The sequence below is a fragment of the Dasypus novemcinctus genome, chromosome X (genome assembly GCF_030445035.2).
Source record: "Dasypus novemcinctus isolate mDasNov1 chromosome X, mDasNov1.1.hap2, whole genome shotgun sequence".
NCBI classification, from domain to species: Eukaryota; Metazoa; Chordata; class Mammalia; order Cingulata; family Dasypodidae; genus Dasypus; species Dasypus novemcinctus.
Genome location: NC_080704.1, coordinates 47,216,423 through 47,236,986, shown reverse-complemented (window position 1 = coordinate 47,236,986; position 20,564 = coordinate 47,216,423).

Genomic DNA, 20,564 nt, shown 5'->3' with positions numbered 1-20,564 from the left:
AGATATCCTCAATACCCCCTTGAGAACCACAAGGCTTAATGATCATTAGGGTCTGTTCCAGCCCTGAGATTTGTGGAATCTCGTGAAGCATTGGTGAGGTGTCCTTGGTTTTGCTTCAGTTTCCTTTTCATATCAGCCAGGATAAGCATGAATCCGACATTTCAAAGCTGAGTTCTGACAGCTCTTCTGTCTATAGCCACAATGGGATTTTCTGCCTACCCTGGTTCTGGGCTTTATTTTACATTTGGGTAGAGCGGGTGAACAGAGTACTGCCACGGGAGTACCTAAAATAATTAAAATTATACAGCAGTTTCCTGTTTTTCAATTAACCCCTGTTCATAGGCATACTCAGTTCAAACCACTAGGGCGTTTTGTTCATCAATAGATTATAATTGGAATATTAAATTGGAAAGGAAGGGGGTGGAGAATACAAAGCTTTGTCTCTAAACAGTTCACTCTGAAAAAGAATGATGTGCACACTTGAGGTAGCTAAATGAGCCAACTTTCACAGCACTGCAAAAGGCTTTTCCATTAAGTAGTTATTTGCATATCTTCTTCACAAGGCTGTTATTTGCATTTTATTTGAAGTGACCTAAAAAGGGTGAGGACTGGCTAAAGCCAGGGGAGTTTTTGCATGCTCACTTTCCTACTTTCCCAGGCCTTTTTAAGACAAGTGCCCAGATTGATACCACATTATCCATCCGCACTACCACCTCCTCCCCCCATCCCTGGAGGCAGCCAAGTGGATGAGACAAGCAGTTCCCATCCCTGCTCAACCACTTACAAGCTGTGTGACTGAGGGCAACTGACTTAATATCTCCAGGGCCTCTGCTTCTTTATCTATAAAGTTGGAATAAAAGTAGTATCTGTCTCCAAAGGTGGTTGGGATTCAAGGGCTCATCCGTGAAAGTTTTTGCAAAGAGTAAGTGCTTGGTGCACAGATGATACATGTACATACATGTGTGCCTATCTCCCTGTGGTCTCAACTCCCCCAGCAGAGTGGGTCGCTCTGGGCACTGGGCTCCCACAGGCCCCCGCTGTGTAAGCGGCCACTGTAACACTCACCATGTGTGTGGGAGGACCCCACAGAGGAGCTGGAACTTGTCCTGCACCAGCCCTGTGCAGGGCGTGGCACATCCATGGCCAATAGATACTTGATGATGGATGAGTAGCACAAATGCCTGTCCTGTGCAAGTTGTGATGTGAGCCATGGGAAGGGCAGTAGACCCATTATTTTTGCTTCCACAGATACCTTTAAGCAAGTTTGAGCACCACTCTGTGTAACTGAGCTAGACTGCAATCACGTGATGGCAATGCGAATAAATAATATGCCCGACTAACCTAAAAACAGTGCGGAACGATAGACTGTTCTGCAGCTAAAAGACAAAGAATAGTCAGAGGGATTCCAAGAGGTAGAAGCTGCAGTGTCTTTAGTGAACTTCATGATTACCAGTCATTTTTTGCGCGGCCAAGGGCAAGGCCAGGGACCGCCTGACCACACTTCCCTTTAGTGTGGATTAGAAATGAAGTTCAAAGAGGGCGGGACTCCCTGTAATCAGAAAGATAATTATAGGTGTACAAACAAAGGCAGTCCCTATTTATGTTTTAAAATGTAATAGCCTTTTTGGTGTTTTTTGTTTGCTCATTTGGGGCTTCAGATAAAGCTGGTTAGCTTCAAATACCAGGTAATTTATGGTAATTAGGAGAATGTTAGTATGGAAGATGGTAAAAGTCCTAAAGGGAAAAAAGATGATCTTAGACTCTAGGATATAGCTTAGTCTCCTTATTTTCCATGGGTGAGAGCTGGTACATACCAAACCAGGAATGCTTTCGGCAGATCTGGCCAAGAGTGAAATTAGATCAGAGGCCATCTTCTCTTCCATTAGCATTCCTAAAATATTTTCAAACAGAAAAGTCCAGTGTACTTCTGCCTTCATTTATGCAAAGTGATTGGGCAGTACAAGGAATAAATAAGGTGGCCTTGGATAGAGGCTTTGAACTGGAGGGAAAGGGGCATGGAGGCAGCCTTGCTTTAGGAGAGAAGACAGGGAGTCTGGTGCAGTAGGTTGAATGATGGTACCCCAATTTAGATGTGTGCTTAATCTTGAGCCACATTCCTGTGGGTATGAACCCATTGTAAATAGTATCTCTTGAAGATGTTATTTTAGCTAAGGTGAGGCCCATACTGAATGAGGTTGAGTCTTAATCCAGATTACCAGAGTCCTTTATAAACAGAAGACACTCAGAGAGAAAGCCACAGGCTGGAGCCAGAAGTCAACTGGAATCCCAAAGAAAAAGGAAAGGGCATCGCCATGTGATGGGAAAGCCAAGGAACCCAAGGACGGCTAGCCCCCAGAACGCTGCCAACCCCAGGAGGGAGCAAGCCACCTAACCTCCGAAACAGCAAGACAATAAATTCCCATTGGTGAAGCCAACCCCATTGTGTGGCATTTGTCATAGCAGCAGGAAAACTAAGATATCTGGGAAGTACGGTGAAGGGGGTGACCTGCCCTTCACTGCTCCATCTTAGGATATAGGGGCCTTTTTAGCAGCTTCTCTCTCAGGTGATGTAGAACTTGAAGATAGGCCATAACCTCACAGAGAGGACCTTGTGCCTCATAGAACTAATTTACTCTTTCCCCTTCACCTGCCTTGCTCCTCAGTGGTTATTGCTGTCATTGTCGTCCGTGGCTACTGTGTGTAATCATTTTTAAAGTTTTTAAAACCTTAATGTTTGCGTTTTTATCTCTTTAAAGACATCTTGTTACCACTGTGCAGCCCAATGTTCTCTACTCAGGACGTAGGTAGGGCCCTGGACCTTCTGCAAAGTCTCTCTTCGTGTTGGCAATCCTAATACCGTGAGCCAAAAGTCAGGGAAGATTTGTCATGGAGATACAGTTTAATTACAGACTGTCTAGGAGTGTCACCACCCACACAGGGCAGATGACTCCTCCTGAAATGGGGAGGCCAGAAGGGAAGGTGCTTTGGAACTCTTATTTATGTTCTCTGGGAAGAGAACTAGCCTTATGGTCAACTGGCTGTTCTTTGTGCCAGATGCTGTACTAAATGCCTCACGTATACTCTCAGCTCACCTGATCTTCACAGCCAACCTAGAAGGAAGGTTCTGTTTCCATATTTTATACATGGGAAGCACAAAGACATGCTCTAGTTCACAGAGCTAGGCAGTGGGGGAGCTGGGAGTCCATCCCACGCAGAGTGACTCCAGGGCTTGACAGTTAACCGGTTAAACACCTCAAACTCAGTAAGGCCTCTACAGAACGCATCATCATTTCCAGAGACAACATCCTCCTCAGGGCTGTATGTCAGATCATAGCATCATCTTTCCTGAGACCCAGACTTGAAACCTCAGCAGTTCACTATCCATAAACCAATCCTTCCTCCGTTTCTACCTTCTTCCTCTCAAATTTGTCTCCTTGCCTCACTGCCAAGTTCAGACCTTTATTCACCTCTCCTTCAGGAGTGAGCAATCTTTTTTTGGCCTGAGTGCCAATTTGAGGACAATATAAATGTTTATGAGCTGAGCTCCTCCTTCCCCGTAGGGAAAAAATAAAAGGTGTCTTCTTCCCCACAGGCTAAGCACTGCTCAAGCCTGCTCTTGCTTATCTCAGGAACCTCCTCATGGCCCTTCCTGCCACCGTCTCTCCCCCTCTACCTCACCCTTGGCATTTCTGCCCAAGTTTTTGTCCTAAAACACAGTCCTCTTTGTGCCGCTTGTCTGCTCACACACCTCTGACACCTAGAGCGTTCAAGGTCAGGGGGATCCTGGCTCCAGTCACACTTTCCCATCATGTTGTTTCCTGTCCTCCACCATTCCCCATTCCTCTTGTTCACCTAGACCCTGCCACTCCCCCCACCACCACCCTTGCACTTTGCTCCTCCACTGGGCTCCTCAATATTCTCTGAAACATCCTCAGCCTTCCCCCACTTCTGGGTCTTTATTCACATGTCCCCTCCACACAAAGTGTTCTTGCCCTTTGTTCCCTGCCTCTCAAATTCCTACAAAACCCACTTCCCTGAACTTACACACATACACACACACACACACACACACACACACACACACACCCATCCAGTCTCTCCCTGCTCTGTGCTCCTGCTACCATCCTTCTCTTTCCAGTATCTCCCATGTCCTATAACAGGTAATGGTGCACAGGTCAGTTTCCTCCGTGGTGACATGTTCACCAAGGGTAGAGACTGTTTCTTCTTGTCTTGCATCTCCATGAATGTGGAGCCTAGGACCTCTTAAGGGTTCTGTTCTACTCAGAAAAAAGATGCCCCAAACAAAGGTGGTAGAGCTAGAGAAATGGAGAGTTTGAACAGTGTCAAGGGAAAGAAAGACCTAGAAAGGAGCCATGTGTGTTATGGGCGGGGGGGGGGGGGGGGGGGGGGGGAGGCTATGAATGCAGATGCCCCCAGGGCCCAGACAGCTAATGTCAGTGAAGCCAGGGAATCAGACAAGGGTGAGATGTGCTGAACATGGGGGTAGGGGGAATTGGGGCAGCCCAGCACAGGGCCAACTGATTATTACCCTGTGGAAATAATCAAGAGAGACTGGAAATCCAGATTTTCCACATGCAGTGTCCCAAATGTTAACTGTTGGCAGCTAATTCAGATTTTTTTTCAATGCACTGTGTGTACATGGAAGGCTTTGGGGCCGCCAGTACTGTTCTCTCTTTTTTAAGCTGAGTTGATGGGTTCACGAATGTTTTTTCCCCCCTGGGTTCTTTTTGCCTTATATATATGTCATAAACATCCTTTCAGATGTTTTGAGAATTAAATAGAAAAATCTTTAAACCCCTCATGTGAGTTCAATTTTGCCAGCAGGCTACCAGGTTGCATCCTCTGTTGCATGCTTACTGTTTTGCAATATTTGAAGACTGAATGAAGGTCTGTGGCTATACACCTTTACTTGAATAATAATTAGATTAGTTAAGTGTTGCTTGGTGTTGAAAATAGAAAAAGTCAGCAATGCTGTTTCTTCCACAAGAATTGTTCTAGGAAAGGAAATGTGTTGCAGCTCACCGACTGCCACCCACTCTTTCCTCCCTGCAATGTTTTTCAGTCTATCATATGTTACCTTTCACGTAACTTGATATTGAATATAAGAAGAAATCTTCTTCCTGCATAAACCAAACTCTGACCTCAAACATATACATGTTCCTCTCAGTGATTTTGAGTATCTGTATGTGAGTATAATAGGGCACAATTTGTACCTCAGCATCCAAGAGAGCGAGCTAAATCCTGGCACCATGGAGATATCATAGCTGCCTTTGATTCTAAAACTGTTCAACCTATATTTTGGATGAAGCAACAGTGACTCACTTGCAGTTTGAACAAGTGACTTCACTCTTATATGCCTCAGTTCCCTCATTTATAAATAAGGAGTAATGAGAGGCACTCCCTCTCTACCACATATGGGTGATAGGAAATGATTTGATCTAGGTGGGGGAAGAAAACCATGGAGGGGGGAAGTATCAAATCAAATATTACTTGAATCACTCAAAAGATTAAAAAGCTAGGGGATGGGGGCATGATGACAAATAAGTTTAAAACATGGCCTCTGCCACCACAGAATTAGGGATCATTAACGAAACATGAGGTAGTATATGTTAAATGCTATCTAGACTGAGAGTTCCTCTACAGTGGGGGCCTTCATCCTGTTCATCTTATTAAGAGTGGAATGAATGAATGAATGAGTGAATGAATGAATGGGTGAATGAATGAATCTCTGGTGCCAAAGTGCTGTAGCTGTTCTAAAGAGAGAGATACTATGGTGAGCTGGGAAGTTCAGGAAGCCTTCAGAGTTGTTGGAGTTTGAGTCAAATCTAGAAATATGGATAAGATTCAGATAATCACAGAGGAAGGAAAAAGTTACTTGGTGGTGGTGGGGTACTGTGAGGATGATGGAGAGGACACTGAGTGTGCAGAGACGTGGGCAGGGAAGGGGGATGGAAATAGCCAAGAGCTATTGGGAACAGTGAGTTTTGGAAACAATGGTTAGAGTGGATGGTTCATTCACTCACTAGCAAAACCCGAAAACAACACTGTCCTAGGAGCTGGGAATATAGTGATGAGCAAAAAAGACACTGGTCCTTGACCTCATGGAGCTGACCAGCTGTTTACCATGGTGTTTTAAATGGGTTTAGCAAAATAGTGGAAGATAAAAGTTGGAAAGGCAGGTTGAGACTGATTGTGGAGAATGAAGTGTTTAGAATTTATTTTGTTAGCAGCGAGGAAACAACTACAGATTTCTGAGCGGGGTGGGGGGGGGGGGGGGGTGACAGGAGGAAATGTTATATGTGGGATACTAATCTGTCAGCATCGCATACAGTGGATTGGGCAGAGAAAAGCCAAGATTGTGCAGCCAGATGTCAAGAGTCCCAAGACCAAACTTCAGTAGAAGAGAAAGGAAGAGAGAATATAAGGGGAGCAGTACACAGGGAGAATCGACAAAGTGAGATATTCAGATTAGACGTGGGGATAGAAAGTGTACTTAAGTTTTAAGGCGCAAGTATTCGTTGTGATGATCATCTAATCAGTCCTATAGAAGCAATGATACTTTACAAAATTCTTGGAGGAGAACAGGGGCCTAAACCAAAGTTCACTTTTCTCTTCTTACTCAAGGATCTCTAGGTTTCTCCCAAATGTGTTATTGGACATACTTTTTGAGTTACCGGCATAGGGGGCATCATACTGTATTTGGAATACAGGCCACTGCATAATAAATCTCATCTTGTCTTCCTCAAAGAGTCAGTACAAAATTTAGGCAGCTTGTCATGTGAGTCATGTCCTTTAAGCTTCTCAAATGAATGTTGCTAGGTTGAAACCAAAGAGTATTATGCAATGAGACCCATCTACACATTTCCTTGATGGCTGCACTTCGCAGCGCAGACCACCTGTTGACCTAACAGGTGTTATTTTATTTTTGAAAAATGATCATTTCTGGGGTTAATTATCCATGAGTCTTCCAGGATCTCACTTTTGGTATTAGTCATTTTAGAAAAATGGAAAGTATCGCCTAGAAAATGAACCAGTGATACTGACGATTAAGAGAACAGATGGAAATGTTTTTACAAAATACACCATGACCTGTCTATAGCTAGAGTGATACTAGGATTTCAGCTGGTTGATAACTGACAGTACCTCCAAAGCTGTCTGAAGGAGACAAGCAAGGAGCAGCCTTCCCCACCTCTCCTGGGCAGAGCAGGTACTCTCACAGCCTGCTTCTTATCCCTTACCACACTCTGATGGAGGGCATGTGCTCACATAGCCCTGTCCCCATTAATTGTGAGCACGTGAAGACATCCATGCTGAATAAGGACATGTACATATTTCATTCATTCATTCAGCCAGTCAGTGATTCAATGTTTACTGAGCACCTACTAGATGCTAGGTTCAATACCAGGTACTAGTGACCCAAAAATGAATAAACTACCATTGTTTTCAAGTGCTCACAATCTAATGGGGATATGGATGAAAAAACTATTATTTTTTTCAACTTTAAAAAAAAATTTGTGTGTGGGGCCTGTACCAGGAATGAACCCTTTTTCAACTTTAAAATGCAACCACATCAAAATGTAAAATGTAAAACTTTTGCTCTGTGAAAGACCCTGTTAAGAAGAAAAGGAAAATTAAAGACTGGCATAAAATATTCGCAAGTCACATATCTGACAAAGGTCTGATATCTAGACTAATAAAGAATTCTCAAAACTCAACAGTAATAGACAATCCAATTAGAAAGTGGGTAAAAGACACGAACAGGCATTTCACCAAAGGTCCAAAATCATTAGTCAGTAGGGAAATGCATATTAAAATACAATGAAATGGGGAACGGATTTGGCTCAATGGATAGAGTGTCTGCCTACCACATGGGAAGTCCAGGGTTCAAACCCAGGGCCTCCTGACCCATGTGATGAGGTGGCCCACGCACAGTGCTGATGCACGCAAGGAATGCTGTGCCACACGGGGTGTCCCCGTGTAGGGGAGTCCCACATGCAAGGAGTGTGCCCAATAAGGAGAGCCGCTGAGTGCAAAAAAAGAGCAGCCTGCCCAGGAGTGGCGCCACACACATGGAGAGCTGACACAGCAAGATGACACAACCAAAATAGACACAGATTCCTGGTGCCACTGACAAGAATACAAGCGGACACAGAAGAACACACACAGTGAATGGACACAGAGAGCAGACACCTTGGGGGGGGGGGCAGGGAAGGGGAGAGAAATAAAAGAGAAATCTTCAAAAAAAAAAAAAACCAACACAATGAAATATAAATCCCCACCTATCAAAATGGTTAAAATAAAAATTTCGATAACACTAAATGCTGGTGAGGATACAGAAAACTAGATCACTTGTAGATCAATGGTGGGAATGTAAAATGATACAGCCACTCTGGAGAAACAGTTTGGCAGTTCCTATTAAAACTAAAAATGGACTTAGCAAATGACCCAGCAATTGCATTCTTGGGCATGTATCCCAGCGAAATGGAAACTTATTTTCACACAGAAACTTGTCCACAAATATTCATAGCGACTTTATTTGTAATAGCCAAAGAATGGAAACTACCCAAATTACTCTCAACCGGTAAATGGCTCAACAAACTGTGGAACAGCCATACCACCGAATACTACTCAGGAATAAAAAGGAAGTCTTGATATGTGAATTTCCAGGGAATTATGCTGAGTTAAAAAAAGAAAAAATCTTATCTCAAAAAGATACATACTGCCTTATTCCATTGACCATTAGGGAAATGCAAATCCAAACCACAATGCGATGCCATTTCACACCTACTAGAATGGCTACTATTTAAAAAATGGAAAATAACAAGTGCTGGGGAGGATGAGGAACACTTGTTCATGGCTGGTGGCAATGTAGAATGGTGCCCTGCTGTGGAAGACTGTTTGGCAGTTTCTCAGAAAGTTAAGTATAGAATTACCATATGACCCAGCAATCCCTCTACCGGGTATATATCCCAAAGAACTGAAAGGAGGGACTCGAACAAATATTTGCACACTGATGTTCATAGTGGTATCATTCATAATTGCTAAAAGAAGGAATCAACCCAAATATCCAGCAACCAATGAATGGATAAACGAAAATGTGATATATAAACCCAATGGAATATTATTCAGCATGAAAAGGAATGAACCTTGAAGACATCATGTTGAGTGATATAAGCCAGACTCAAAAGGACAAATGCTGTATGATCTCACTATGAAATAATTAGAATAAATAAATTAGAAGAGTCAGAATCTAGCATATGGACTACCAGGGGCCCTGAGGTGGGGGTAGGAAATGGGGAGTTAATGCTTAATTGGTATAGAATTTCTTATTGAGGTGATAGGAAAGCTTTGGTCATAGATGGTGAGTGACAGTAGCACACCACTGTGAAGAGAATTAACACCACTGAATTATATATTTGAAAGTGGTTAAAAGAGAAAAGTTTCCTTATATATATGTTACTAGAATAAAAATGAAAAAAACTTGTAGGACAGAATAACACAGTGAACCCTAATGTAACTATATGGACTACAGTTAATATATAAGAGTAGTAATTAGTGTTTCATGAATTGTAACAAAGTTACCACACTAATGCAAAGTGCTAGTAATAGGGGAAAATGGGTTTGGGGGGGCGGTATATGGGAACTGTATTTTCTGCATGATTTTTCTGTAAACCTATGACTTCTCTAATTAAAAAAAAAACTTTTAAAAAAGGATATGTTCTGCATTATTCCGTTTATATAACATTCATGGAATAACATAATTATCGAGATGGAGAACAGATTAGTGTTGCCAGGGGTTAGGTTTGGGGGAGGGGAGTGGATGTAGCTATAAAGGGACAGCCCAAGGGAGCCTGATGGCGATTGCACAGTTAAGTACTGTATCTTGCATCTTTATCACATGATATAATTGCATAGAGCTACACACACACACACACACACACACACACACACACACACACCAGTGCATGCATAACTGGCAAAATCCGAAGCATAACTGGCGAAATCCGAATTAACTCTGTGGATTATAGCAATGAAAATGTCCTGGTTTTGATATTGTACTATGGTTTTGCCAGATGCTACCGTTGGGGGAGATGAAGGGTCCAGGAGACCTCAAGTACATTTCATTGCAACTTCCTGTGACTCTACAAACATTTCCAAATAAAAGATGGTGTTTTTTTTTAATGAAACCAGCCTGACTTGCAACTTTCTTTTTTTCCTTTATATGCAATCTCTTTTTAAAAAACTGCTTCTTACATTCTGATTTGTGGATCTTTGAGACAAGTAAATAGATCTAGAGCCTTCAAACGTGACTTTAAAGTTTTCATACTTTTGTTATTGTTTTGAGGTGGTAATAGTGGGAGCAGATCTCTTTTCAAGGCCCAGTGCCAATTCTTTTCCCCTTCCTTCCTGTCTGGACATTGAAATCATCATTGCCTTACTCCTCAGTAAAACTGTTCTGCCACCTTTTGGGGTGGAGTGCTTTTTGGTGGTTCTGGAGAATTAATATAGAGTATCTAGAAACATAAACTAGGCAGGATTGTACGTGCTCAACTTTCCTTTTGTTGTTTCTCCCAAAGGTTTACTGGACAATTATGCTCTTTAATTAGCCTAACTTTAGTAGCAAGAAAAACTCCTTACTCGGTAGTTAATTAGCCATCACCGCCTCCTTTTATTATTTCTTGACCTCATCACAAGGACAACTGGAGAACTTTTCTCTGAGGTCCTTCAGTTTGAGGTGACCCAGCACTGAGGTGGATGGGAGGCAGAAAGAAAATAAAGGCAAGTCCCCTTAGGGGAACTGTTTCTTGAAAAATACCTGGGTGATGGTGGCAGTGGGGGTAAAACCAAACCCTTTCTTGTTCTGTAGACCTGCGGAACCTCTGCCCCAGAGTCTTCACCATTATTGTCACCATTTTTGCTTCTGAGAGACTAGCCCTTGGTCCTCTGGCCTGGGGCTGCTGGGGAAGGACTTGGCTGAGGTAAACCATTCTTCATGGGCTGCTATCTGCAGGACACCCTGGCTGCCAGCTTGTGTCGTTGGCCTTGCCCCTGGAGGTGTGGTGGGGAGGAGGGCACTGTGCTTTGGGAACCTAAGAGAAGCCAGCTGCTGTAGCCATGGTCCCTTCTGATTTTTTCCCATGTGTGAGGCCTCTCGACGGTGCTGAAAACAGGGTTTATGTTGTACAGGGTTTTGAGCAAAGCCCTAAAAAAAGAAAAAAGAAGAAACAACAAAAAGACTTGTTACATCCTTTGAGAACAAGCAGGTAAAAAATTAGGGTGTTCATAAAGTCAGGAAACAGATAAATTTTTTTTTCTGAAGATGTCTTTGATGACAGTCTATATTTTTGCCTGTTTCCAGACTTTGTGGACACTGTGTAGTTGGCTAGGATGTAATTCAATTACAGCATGAATGGAGCTTTTTTTTTCACTCTTGCTATTTATAGTATCTCTGTAGGTTACCTGACTTGGAGACACTCAGTTTCATGATCCATAATACTTCTATGTCATAGATGCATTCATTAGGCAAAAAGTTTTGAGTGCTACCTGTGTTTCATGACAGAACTCCAGAAAGGAGGAAAGTAACTGCTGTTCATTGTGTCTCATCCACCTTGGATGGGGCACTGACCCCCTGACAAATTCTCATTTCTCATTCTTCTGAGGAAGGAATTGGTGAAATGCTGGGCTCTCTCTTGCAGCTGGGTGACAGTCATTCTGACTGATTTGATTTGTGTGATTTTCAACCATGAGTTGACCAGCCTTGTCATAAGAAAAAATAACCCACTGAAAACTCACCAAGAAAATGACTGCTCTGTTAAAGTCCTTTCCACAACCCAAGAAAGCTCAGGCTACGTGCCCAGAGGTCTTTCTTTCCTCAATCCCTTAAGCCAGTCTCGGAAAAAACACCTGCGCTGTTCTATGTCTGCAGAAGCATCCAATTCTTAGAAAGAGATTATAGAGAAACATGTAAGAGGTTTTGACTAACATCAGTGAAACTGTAGAGACAAGAAGCTGTTTTTCCAACCAGCTGTGGAACAGTGGCCCAGAATTACTTCTGGGCTCCACCAAGTCTGCCCCACCAGAATGCCACAACTGACTAATGTTATCTTGGTTACTTTACAGAGTACATGGTCATTATTACTTAATTTCTTTTCCTTAATTGTCATCACCAGACTCCTAACCTAGCAAAGGGCCCATGAGTCAGATTTAAGGAGAAACTGATAGCATTCTAAAAGCTGAGCATGCTGGGAGATATGTGATATTGCCTAGCACTAAGCAGATTGAGGGTGGGCCAATGCATGTTTCTGGGAGTAAATGGTCATTTGGAACAGAAATGCTGGTGTGCTTTGTAAGAAAGCAAGTTTGGGGCTTAATCTGTGTTTCAATTATCTATTGCTGTGTAAAAAACACCCCAAAACTTAGTGATTTAAAACAACAATTTTTAAATTATTTCTCACAGTTCTGGGGATCACAGGCTTAGCTGTGCAGTTCTTGAAGTTCTGAGTTTGGTTGCAGTCAGTTGATGAATGAAACTAGTTATCTGAAGCTTCTTCCCTCACTTGTCTGGTGGCTGGGCTAGAGTGGCCAGAACAGCTATGGGCTTCCTTACAGCACGGTGGTCTCAGAGTAGTTGGACTTCCCCAAGCACACATGGCAGCTGGCTTCCTCCAGAGTGCTTGTTCCAAGAGATCCAGGTGATAGCTGCAAGATTCCTTATCACCTAGCCTTGGAAGTCATGCAGTGTTATTCCACTGCATTCTATCAGCCGAAGAGCAAGGCTTAGGGCCAACCAAGATCCAAAGGCACAAATACATGTTCATTACTGGGGGGGCCATCTTTGGAGATCAGCTCTCATAGTCTGGTACTACAAAGCAGCCATTGTCTGAGCATCAAACACCAGGTATTAAAGCAGGTCTCAGATATGAATAGCCAGATACTCACAATCTCTTCCACCCCTTACCCAACACTCTAAGCTCTTAGATGCTGACAGAGTCACTTTGTGGCCTAAGGCATTGGCCAGCCCAAACTTTCCTTAGCCTCACCTCAGTCTTTTTTTTTTTAATCTTCTCTTTTAAAAATTTTTTTAAATTTAATTGCCTTTTTTTAAAAGATAAATAGATCACAAAAAATGTTACATTAAACAACATAAGAGGTTCCCACATACCCCACACCCCACCCCACCCCACTCCTCCTACATCAACAACCACTTTCATCAGTTTTCCAGTGCCCCCGGATAATGCAAGTGGATGCAGAAAAACACACAGTGAATGGACACAGAGAGCAGACAACGGGGAGAGGGGGGAAATAAAAAAATAAAATAAATCTTAAAAAAAAAAGAGTGACTTCAATCCTAAAACCCTTTGAGAGTTCCCAGAAATACCTATCAAAATGTTCACAAAAGTTAACTGCTTTTTCCTTACTTTCTTTTAAAAGCCAGTGTTTCAGAAAAATAAAACCTGTCTGATTTTCTCTTCTGAAATTATTATATTTCTTATTTGTTTGTTGGATTATTAATATTGTAAAGCAATATTTTTTTCCTACTAATTTTTCATTCTAAGTGATGGGTATATTGATCTTATTATGAGTTAATTGAATTTGAGGTCTAGCCTAGGAATCTACTGACTATTTGAACATTATTCTGTTTTCCTATTGGGAAAAAAAGCATTCCATGCTCCAAACCCCAACTTCAAACATTTTGTGGACACATGCCACTTGTATCTGACCACTCATTTGCTTCTTTCCATTATGTCATGAACTTAGATCTTGTTGCATTACATCAAATAACATTGAAAGGCAAAGTCGATGTGAAAATTTAAGAAATGTTCTGTATTGGTTCAGAACTGAGTTGTTCATCTCTGTGCCATGCTGCCTACATCAGTCAAAACCTTTAGCCTTGGGAAGTGGACTTGGCTCAATGGATAGAGCATCTGCCTACCACATGGAAGGTCCACGTTTCAAACCCAGGACCTCCCTGACCTGTGTGGAGCTGGCCCATGCGCAGTGCTGATGTGCCCAAGGAGTGCCGTGCCACGCAGGGGTGTCCCCCGCATAAGGAAGCCCCACGCACAAGGAGTGCGCCCCATAAGGAGAGCCACCCAGCGTGAAAGAAAGTCCAGCCTGCCCAGGAGTGGCACTGCACATGTAGAGAACTGATGCAGCAACATGATGCAACAAAAAGAGACACAGATTCCCATGCTGCTGACAAGAATGGAAGTGGACATAAAGAACACACAGCGAATGGACACAGAGAGCAGACAACTGGGGGAGCGGGTTGGGAAAGGAGAGAAATAAATACAAAATAAATCTTAAAAAAAAAAACAAAAAACCTTTAGCCTTAGACTCTCTCCTCTGCCAGAAAAATAGCTAGAGGACAGGCAGAAACAGCCTGGAAAAAAATCTTCTAGGGTTTAGGACACCAGGGGAAGGCTGGACACTGCCCAGGACAGAGAGGGACAAAGGAAAAGAATCTTGACACCAAAACTCTGGGTTAAAAGCTGCAGCTGCACCTGCCAGCACCCTCCCCCACCCTATAGACAATTTTGAATTCTCCAAGCTCTGGCCAGTGGCTACAGACAAAGGGGGCCACAGGGATCCACCACCCCAGGAAACAGGAGAGAGAGGGACACAGCCTAAGGTTGACTCAGCTTTTGACCCACAAATTTGGTTTGCTGTGTCCCAGGAGCCCTTCCAGGCCAGGTGGGGCCGCACCACTGTTTGCCTTGGGAGTAGACATGGGACTAAAGAGATCTGACCCTCTCAATCACCACAGACAACTGCAGGCGCTCTCTGCCTGCGAGAAGTGGTTTGTTGAGTGCCTTCAATTCGATCTCTACCCTTGACCCCTCCCATAGGATAAGAGGGGGCTGGTGTTTCCTCAGTCTCTCAGGGCAAATGCAGACTTTTGGCATGCATAAACTTCACTGTTGGGTGCCTGTGGCCCCACCCTCACCCACAATAGGACAAGAGGGGGGCAGTGTTTCCCTAGCCTCTCTGGGTAACTGCAAGTACTTTTGGCCCACCCAGACTGAATAGTCAGACACCCATAGCTCTATCCTTGCCCCCAAGTAGGATAGGAGGGGAGATGTGTTTCCTCAGCCTTTCCAAACAATGACAGGCATATTTGGCCTATACAGACTGGACTGTTGGATACCAGTGGATCCAGTCCCACCACCCAATAGGATAGGAGGGAACTGGTGTTTCCTCAGGCTTTCCAGGCAACAGCAGGCCCTCTTGGCCTACAGGGACTGAACAGCTGAGTGCCTGTAGATCCACCCCCACCCCCTAAAGGGAAGAAGGGACAGCATTCCCTCAGACTCTCAGAGCAACTTCAGGCACATTCACCCCAAATAGATTAGATTGTTGGGCACTCCAGAGGGTCCATCTCCACCCCTGGAAGGGGAAGAGGGGGCAGTGCTACATCAGTCTATCTGGGTAACTGCAGTTATTTTCGACCTTCACAACATAGACTGCTGCCCACAACTGCAGTTCCATCCCTGCCCCAGGCAGGGGAAGAAGGGCCATGAAGCATCATCAGTCTCTCTGGGCAACTACAGATGGTCTTGGTCTGCATGACTTGGATTATTACACATGGCTACAGCTCTGTCCCTACCCCTGGCAGAGGAGAAAGGTGGGAGGAGCTTCATTGGTCCCTGGGGCAATGTAGGCAGCTTCAGTTTCCACAGCTTACAGTACCAAATACATCCTTGGCAACTACTACACAACCAGCAATAGAGAAAGGGCAAGAAAGCCCTAAACTAAAGAGAGAAACTGCACCCAGAATAAATACATCTAGTAAGCCAGATGCCAAGACACCAACAAAAAATTATAATCCATACCAAGAAACAGGAAGATATGGCTCAGTTAAAGGAACAAGATAAACCTCCAGATGACATAAGGGAATTGAGACAACTAATCATAGATGTTCAAGCAAATCTCCTTAATAAATTTAATGAGGTAGCTAAAGAGATTAAGGATATTAAGAAGACACTGGGTAAGCACAAATAAGAATTTGAAAGCATACATAGAAAAATATCAGATATGGGAATAAAAGGCACAATAAATGAAATAAAAAATACACTGGAAGCATATAACAGCAGATTTGAGGAGGCAGAAGAAAGGATTGGTGAGCTTGAAGACATGGCCTCCAAAAGTGAACATACAAAAGAACAAATGAAGAAAATAGAAAAAATTGAACAAGGTCTCAGAGAACTAAATGACAGCAAGAGATGTGCAAACATACATGTCATGGGTGTCCCAGAAGAAGAGAAGGGAAAAGGGGCAGGAGGAATATTTGCAGATATAATGGTAGAAAATTTCCTAGCCCTATTGAGGGACATAAATATCCATGTCCTAGAAGCACAACATACTCCCTTCTTAATAAATTTGAATGGACCAACTCTGAGACACATACTAATCAGAATGTCAAATGCCAAAGAAAAAGAGAGAATTCTGAAAGCAGCAAGAGAAAAGCAATGAGTCACATATAAGGGATACTCAATAAGATTAAGTGTCAATTTCTCACCAGAAACCATGGAGGCAAGAAGGCAGTGGTAGGATATATATAAGATACTGCAAGAGAAAAACTGCCAGCCAAGAATCTTATATCAGGCAAGATTGTCTTTCAAAAATGAGGGCGAGTTTGAAATTCACAGATAAACAGAAACTGGGAGAGTTTGTAAGCAAGAAACCAGCTTTACAGGAAATATTAAACTGAGTGCTACAGCCTGAACAGAAAAGGCTTGAAAGAGAGTCTAGAAATGAATATTATACCAGTAAAAGTAACTAAAAGTATAAAAAGAGTGGTGAAAATAAAATATGACAGATAAAATCCAAAGATCAAAATGGGTGAAATAAGAACTGCCTCACAGTAATAACATTGAATATTAATGGATTAAACTCTCCAATCAAAAGACATAGACTGGCAGAATGAATAAGAAAGTATGAGCCATCTATATGCTGTCTACAGGAGGCTCACCTTAGACACAAGGATACCAATAGATTGAAAGTGGAAGGCTGGCAAATGGTATCCCATGCATGCAGTAACCGAAAACAAAGAAACAAAAAAAAACTGGAGTAGCTATACTTATATCAGATGAAATAGACTTTGAAAGTACAACTACTATTAGAGACAAGAAAGGACATTATATATTAATAAAAGGGGCAATTCACCAGGAAGAAGTAACAATCATAAATATATATGCACCTAACTAGGATACTTCAAAGTACATGAAGCAAACACTGGCAAAACTGAAGGGAGAAATAGATGTCTCCACAATAATAGTTGGAGATATCAATACACCACTCTCAGCATTGGATAGAACATCTGGGCAGAAGATCAATAAAGAAACAAAGAGCTTGAGTAATATGATAAATGAACTAAACCTGATAGACATATATAGAACATTGCACCCTAAAGAGCAAGATATACATTCTTCTCAAGTGCTCATGAATCTTTCTCTAGGATAGACCATATGTTGTGTCACAAAGCAGATATCAATACATTCAACAAGATCGAAATTGTACAAAACACTTTGCCTGATCATAATGGAATAAAGTTGGAAATGAACAAGAGGTGGAAAAGGGAAAATCCACAAATATATGAGATTAAACAACACATTCTTAAATCATCAGTGAATCAAAGAAGAAACTGTAACAGATATCAATAAATATCTTGAGATGAATGAAAACAAGAATACAACATATCAGAACCTATGGAATGCAGCAAAGGCAGTGCTGAGAGGGAAATTTATAACCCTCAATGCTTACACTAAAAAAGAAGAGCTAAAATCAATGACCTAACTATATAGCTGGAGGAATTAGAAAAAGAACAGCAAACTATTCCCAAAGCAAGTAGAAGGAATGAAATAACAAAGATCAGAGCAGAAAAAAATGAAATTGAGAACAATGATCAAGAGAGAGAATTAACAAAACCAAAAGTTGGTTCTTTGGAAATATTAACAAAATTGATAAGCCCCTAGCTAGACTGACAAAGAAAAAAGAAAAGGAGAGATAATGCAAATAAATGAAATAAAAAATGAAAATGGGGGCATTACTACTGACCCCACAGAAGTGAAAGATCATAAAAGGATACTATAAACAACTGTATGTCAACAAACTAGACAGTATAGATGAAATGAAAAAATTTCTAGGAATGTATGAACAGCCTACACTGACCCTAGAAGAAATAGAAAACCTCAACTAACCAATAATAAGTAAAGAAATTTAAGCAGTCATCAAACAACTCCCCAAAATGAAAAGCCCAGGACCAGATGATTTCACAAGCGCATTCTACCATGCATGCAAAGAAAATTTAATATCAATTTTACTCAAGCTCTTCCAAAAAATTGAACAAGAAGAAATGCTACCAAACTCATTCTATAAAGCCAATATCACCCTAAAACCAAAGCCAGATAAACATATTACAAAAAAAAAAAAAAGGAAAATTAGAGACCCATTTCCCTAATAAATATAGATGCAAAATCCTCAAGAAAATACTTGTTAATTGAATCCAACAACATGTTAAAAGACTTATTCATCATGATCAAGCAGGTTTTATGCCAAGCATACAAGTTGTTCAACACAAGAAAATTAATCAGTGTAATATACTACATTAATCAATCAAAGAAGAAAAATCACGTGAGCCTATTGATTGATGCAGAAAAGGCATTTGACAAAATACAGCATCCTTTCTTGATAAAAATACTACAAAAGGTAGAAATCAAAGAAAACTTTCTCAACATGATAAAGACCATATATGGTATATGGGAACCTCTTATATTTTTTAATGTCACATTTTTTGTGATTATGTATCTTTAAAAAAAGACAATTAAATTAAAAAAAAATTTTAAAAAGACCATATATGAAGAATCCACAGCCAATGTTGTACTCAATGGTGAAAGACTGAAAGCTTTCCCATTGAGATTGGGAAGAAGACATGGCTATGCCCACTGTAACCACTATTGTGCTAGAGTTCCAGCTAAAGCAACCAGACAAGAAAAAGAAATGTCATCCAAATCAGAATGAAAGAAGTAAAATTTTTGCTATTCAAGATGATATGATCCTATGCCTAGAAAGTCCTGAAAAATATACAATAAAGCTGCTAGAGCTAATAAACTATTTCAGTGTCAGGATATAAGATCAGTATGCAAAACTCAGTGGTGTTTCCTTATACTAGTCATTCTCAATCTAAGGAGGAAGTCAGGAAAAAATTTTCATTCACAATAGCAATGAAAAGAATCGAGCATTTAGGAATAAACTCAACCAAGGATGTAAAGAACTTGTATTCAGAAAACTACAATGCATTGCAAAAAAAATTTTTTTAAAGACTTAAATAATTGGAAGAAAATTCCATACTCATGGATTGGAAGATTGAATATCATTAAGGTGTCAATTCTACCCAAATTCATGTACAGATTCAATGCAATCCCAATAGATTAGGGCTTTGATTAGACCATGTCAGTAGGGCATGATTCAGATTGAGTCCCTGCCCCCTTGGTGGGCTGAGATAAATGGACACTCACTCAAGAAGACATGTGGAAGGGGAGAGAACATTGTCAGTTTTGATCCTGGAGCCCCAGGGAGAGATGAGCCATTTGCCTGATAGTTTATATCTGACCTTGTGAATAGACCAGAGTAGCTGAGCGGCTGAAAAGGCCCAGAAAGAAACACGCCCTATGCCAGCATGTAGCTGAGAGAGGAAGCCTGAACCCTTGCAGAGACTGGCAACCATCTTGCTTAGCACAGCAACTGACTTTTGTGAGAAAGCAACCTTGAGTTGGACTCTTTAGGACCTTATAACTGTAAGCTTCTACCACCAAATTAATACCCTTTATAAAAGCCAACAGATTTCTAGTACTTTTCTATCAGCACCCCTTTGACTGACTAATACAGCAGCCCACTCGATGGGAGAAAATATTTGGAAACCACATATATGATAAGGGTTTGATTTCCATGCTATATGCAGAGATCATACAACTCAACAATAAAAGAGCAAGCAATCCAATTGAAAAATGGGCAAAGACTTCTCTAAAGAGGAAATACAAATGGTCAAAAAGCACATGAAAAAATATTCAAGAACACTAGCTGTTAGGGAAATGCAAATCAGAGTGATGAGATATCTCACACGGCATAGACTGGCTGTTATTAAAAAAACAGAAAACAATAAGTGCTGGAGAGGATGTGGAGAAATAGGAATACTCCTTCACTGTTGGTGGGATTGTAAAATGGTACAACCTCTGTGGAAGACAGTTTGCCAAATCTGTGACACAGGCAGACATTTACACACCGATGTTCATAGTGGCATTATTACAATTGCCAAAAGATGGAAACGACTCAAGTGTCCATCAACCAATGAATAGATAAACAAAATGTGATATATACATATGATGGAATACTAAGACAGTAAGAAGAAATGAAATTGGGAAACATATAATAACATGGATGTATCTTGGAGACATTATGCTAAGTGAAATAAGCCAGACACAAAAGGACAAATATTGCACGGTCTCACTAATATGAACTAAACACGAATAATAAACACATGATGT